The sequence below is a fragment of the Vombatus ursinus genome, unplaced genomic scaffold, assembly GCF_900497805.2.
Source record: "Vombatus ursinus unplaced genomic scaffold, bare-nosed wombat genome assembly UNPS02014812.1, whole genome shotgun sequence".
Classification (NCBI taxonomy): Eukaryota; Metazoa; Chordata; class Mammalia; order Diprotodontia; family Vombatidae; genus Vombatus; species Vombatus ursinus.
Genome location: NW_020954590.1, coordinates 14,009,350 through 14,014,598, shown reverse-complemented (window position 1 = coordinate 14,014,598; position 5,249 = coordinate 14,009,350). Strand labels below are relative to the sequence as shown.

Here is a 5,249-nt window from a genome sequence, read left to right as displayed (position 1 = left end):
TCAGACACTTAATAGCTATGTGAACCTGGGCAAGTCATTTAACCCTGTTGGCCTCAGTTCTTCATCTGTAAAATGAGCTGGAAAAGGAAATGACAAACCATTCCAGTATTTTTGCCAAGAAAAACCCAAAACATACAGAGAGTTGGACATGACTGAAATGAATGAACAATGAAAACTATGTGCCAGGCACTTTCCCTCTAGACCATTGCCTTACTCCTCTAGTCAGTCGATTAGCATTTATTAAACACCTGCTATGTGCCAGGCACTGTGCTAAGTACTGAGCATACAGGGAGGCAAAAAATAGTCCCTGCTCTAGTGGAGAATATATTCTATTCATTATACTCTAATGGTGAAGACAACATGCATCAACTGCATACAAATAAGATGTGATTAGGATAAATTGGACATGATCTCAAAGAGTAGGCTAAGATTAGAGAGGACTAAGAAAGACTTCTTGCAGAAGGCAGAACTTCAGCTGAAGCTTGAAGGAAGTCAGGGAAGGGAAGAGGCCTAGATAAGGCATGGTGGATGGCCAGTGAAAAAGCTGAGTCAGGAGATGTAGTGTCAGATGCAAGAAACAGCAAGGAAGCCAATGTCACTGGATTGCAGCGTATATTGAGAGGAGTAAGGTACAGCAAAAGTGAGAAGGGGGTAGCTTGTGAAGGGCTTTAAAAGCCAAGCAGAGGATTTTGCAATTTATCTTGGAGGTAATAGGGTTTATTAAATAGGAGAATGACCTAGTCTTCCTGTACTACTTTATTCTATCAGACTATCACCTGTGTTTTGGCTTCATTTTCTTTCCTTCACAGTCTGAATTCTGTTTCAATGATGCATTGTCTTCTAGTGAAGCCTATTCCCACCCAGTCTCTCTTTAACACTGCTCCTCCAACCTTGTTAAACTTTAACTCTGGGTTATGCCCAAGGCCACCCTACTCCCTTCCACTTACCCTCATTCATCTTCTCAACTCCTACACCCCATGCTGCTCATCATTGAGGGAAGAAGTCACAAAACAACGTTGACTGGGTCTGCTTGAAATTTCTGATGTGTAACCTAAGCCAAATTCTCCTCGTTTGTTCCTGACTGACAAGCATACTCCATGGAACAGACATTCATCACTTTTTTTTTCTCAAGCTCCAACACCATTGTTCCTCTTTTTCGACAAGGGCCTTGAGTCCTGCTTTCCTGAGAAAATCAAGGACACTCATCATAAAATCCCTCTTCTCCACTATCCTGAACTTCAAAGCCACTTTATCTCATTCCCTGTTCTTTTTCCATGGTTCTCATCTCTGAGAAAGAGTTAGCCTTCCTATTTACCAAGGCCAATCCTTCTACTTTTGCCTGTGGTTTCACCTTCCCATCTCCTCTAGGACTATGTTCTTTTGATCATTCATTTCCTCACACTCACATTCAATTTCTTTTAATCCACTGACTCCCTCCCTGCTGCCTCAAAACATGTCCAATTTAACTTAATTCTACAAGTATTTATTAATCACTTACTGTGGCAAAACATAGTGCTAGAGGGTGGGCATACATAGAAAAAAAATGACAGAAAAAAACAGTCTATTTACTAAAGGATACATTTGGGGGGGGAGAGAGAAAGGGAGGGAGAGAGGCAGAGAAATGCAAATAAATAACCCTCACATACATACAGAGTAAACATAACCTTTTTTGTATGTGATGGGATTGAGAGCATCAGAAAAGGCTTTTTGCCTTTTCGCCTCAATTCTGAGTTGAATTTTGAAGGGAATTATCAGTCTCAAAAAGCAAAAGATGAGCAGGAAAGGTACAGAGGACAGTATTTGGGGCATGGGAGACAGCCTGTGCAAAGGCATGGAGGCAGGAGATGGGATATCATGTTCTGGTAACAAGAAACGGGTTGATTTGGCTGGAATGTAAAACACATGAAGGACAATAATGAGCAGTATGCTTGTAACAATAAGCTGGAGCCACATTGTGAATGCTTTAAATACCAAATGTAAGAGTTTAGTAACTTGTAGGCCAGGGAGACTCCCAAAGATTCTGGGCTCAAATTAAACCCAGTTTAATTTGGGTTTAATCCTGGGTACTTGACCCAAGAAGGTCAGAATCTCTTTTGAATCATTGCACATACAATCCTTGGAATTATTCCACAAAATCCCCTAAATTAAGCTTACCACATGTTTAAGGGGAACACTGTCCACTTATTTGAAGTCAATAGGATCATGACTTAGAGCTAGTAAGGACCTGAGAGGTCATCTTGTTCAACTCCCTTATCTTACAGGCAAGCAAAATGAAACCCCAAAAGTGTCCAAAGTCACACAGGTAGCAAAATGGCAGAGCTGAGATTTGAACTCAGATTCTTTGATTCTAGTATTCTTTCCATGTTACTCTTCTGTCTTTGTCAGCAAAAATGGCTAATCAGAACTGAAATATTCCAGGGGAAACAGGAACACCAGCTCATATGCGATAAAGTACGACTCACACTGATCATTATTAGCCCCCACCCTAGCCCTAGACCATAAACAGCTTGGCTTGGGCAATTTCTACCAATATCAGGTAAAAATCTAACATTGGTGATTTGAGTGACTCTTTTCTACCCCCTCCTTTTCCATGTTATTCATTTTCTTTTCTTCTAGAAATGGTTATTACAGAAAGGGAGCTCTATGTGATCCTACGCTAGGATACTAATGCAGATCCTTGGACTTACATATCTCCCCAGGGTCAGAACCTTGGGTAACTGTACAGGAATGTCATGTCATGTCCTTTCATTCCTAGGAGAATAGAGACCTCTGAAGGCTAGAGAAGGATGTATCCATCTGTGGATAGTGGAAAGGCGTTAAGGGCTTCACCTGAACTGGTTACATTGAAAGGACCTCTTGTGATTTGACCCAAACTAAGCTAACTGAGGTCTTGCTTAGGTGTCTAAATAATAGGCTCAGCTGTTTCTTCTATCAAGAAAGTGAAATTTTGGTAAGAAGCTAAAAAAAAATTGTAGCAGTCTTCCAGTTAGCCCTGTTCACCACTAGGTCATCCTGTATCTCCTGAGTGTTTCAGAGACAGGAATACATTCCTGGGTAGAGCTGGGTTGGAGGTGTTGCAGGGAGGGAAACAAGGTATAAACAGCCTCCTTTGTTAATGTTGGAAAACAATGTCAAATGTCTCAGCCTTTCTGATTCTTCACTTGTGCAATTTCATATGTTCTGTGCTACACTATGTGCAGACCACCAAACTAATCCTTTGTGATCTTTGGTGTGTGTGGTGAGTGGTTTCTCCGGGGCTTTGGTTTTTGTTTGGGGGTGGGAGGGGAGGGAGTCAGATGTTGGCCTGTTGGTCCCCAGATGTAAATGGAATTTTCTGTTACTTTTTTTGTGGTAACCATCAAGATGAATATTTTAATTAGATAAGTTATATGAAAAGAAATGAAAATTCCATATCTCAATAAAAAAAAAATTGGGAAAATCAGGGGCAGAGGGACAGAGAGAGTACCCTACAGGTGGCCCAACCTAGGGACAGGGCTGGCCATCTCCCTCTCTATGGTTAGAGCAGCCTCAGGCATCTACATCACAGGGTCATCCATTATTGATGGAGGGGTCAAGATCTCTAGGACCAAGATCAAGACCAATGCTTGGTAAGCACTATCTTTGAGAGACTGTGGCCATCTATGACATCATCATGGCCATTGTCATCAGCAACATGGCAGAGCTCTTCAGTGGCAGCACCCCCAAAGCCTTTGGAAGTCATCACTACCATGTAGGCTATTCCATGTTTGGTGCTGGTCCATGGTAGGCCTGTCCAACCTCTTTTGTGATGTGTGCATGGGCATTGTGGGCAGTGGAGCTGCCCTGGCTGATACCCGGAATGCCAGCCTCTTTGTCAAGATCCTCATTATATCAAGATCTTTGGCCTCTTTGGGATCATTGTGGCCATTCTTCAAACTTCTAAGGTAAAAATGGAAGACTAGGCCTGAAGCAGTGGAAGGGCCCTGCCCTGCTGGCCCTACTCTTAATTTATTGGTTTTCCTTGGGGGCCTGGCTGCCCTAACTGGGGGAGCTGCCCCACCATGTTATCTGTGCTGGGTCCCCTTGGCCCTCATTGTGATCTTCCCCTTCTGGAGTCTCTTGGAGGGGCAGGCCTTGGTGGTGGGTTGGGAAGGCATGTCATTTGCCCAACTGTCCTACCTCCTGTCCTACACCCCCACCTCACCAGTGTTTGAAATAAGGTCTATTTCCTGGCTCACTCTCCAAAAAAAATCTCATCCACTAAATGAAGAGAGCAGAGATAAACACTCAGCAAACAAATGGATATACTGTTCAAACACCACCTAGTGGTGAAACAGTAATTGATTTTCCATGGAGAACAGCCAATATTAGTGTAAACATGGAGAGTGGTTAAATGATTTGTCCAAGGTGGTATAGATAGGATGTGTCAGAGTCATAAAGTCCAAGTAAATTGAGTACATGACAGAGCTTTCTGAGTTCTTCCCTCTCCTTTCAGTCATTTGCATGTCAGAGGTAGGGGGATTTTGACAGTGATGTTATGAGAGAGTCATTCAAAACAATTTTCCATTGAGAATCCTTGGAATGGTTATTTATGTAGCACTTCATATTAGCAAATTTCTGAGGCTAGGATTATATCACAGGAATAAAGCTGGATGAGTTGCATTTGGAAATTGTACTTTCCATGACACCAAAGATGATCCCTGAAAAATAAACCCATTTTTAAAAAATCTATTAATCAACCAGTCATCAAGCATTTTTTAAATATCATGATGATTAAAAAGGTTTGAGAGACACAGTTTCTGGGTAATTTAATCATTTTATTAATAAGGCCAGCAAGTTATTAATAAAATGATGGTCATTTGGCCATGTCTCTTAGACCAAAGACAGTTATATCAGTGGACTCAAACTTTATGTATCTTTTGAAGAGTAGGCGTTCAGTGAAGGGCTGAGAGAGACATCAGGTAACCCTTGGACAGAGAAACTGTTTCTATATTCAGACCATTCCTAGTCTTGGGCTATCTAGACAAAAGAATCAGTGTCCACCCAACTTTGAATAGAACACTATGGGCTTCCCCACCTTAGATTAAATTCCTTTTAAGATTGGGTGAGGTCCAACCAAGATTAAGGAGAGTTAATTCAATCTCATTATCATTAATATCTTTCAAGAGACTGAAATTTTAAAATCAGGACTTTGGAGGAAGAGGAGAGCTCTTAATTTCCCCAAATTATTGGTTATTATTCATCATGTCTCTCAGTACCTGTGTTCCAAG

At 41.6% G+C, this 5,249-nt stretch overlaps 1 pseudogene; it reads left to right on the top strand.

The window, feature by feature from the left end:
• Nucleotides 1-528: 528 nt before the first annotated feature.
• Nucleotides 529-3,941, top strand: LOC114053844 (annotated as a pseudogene).
• Nucleotides 3,942-5,249: the final 1,308 nt, after the last annotated feature.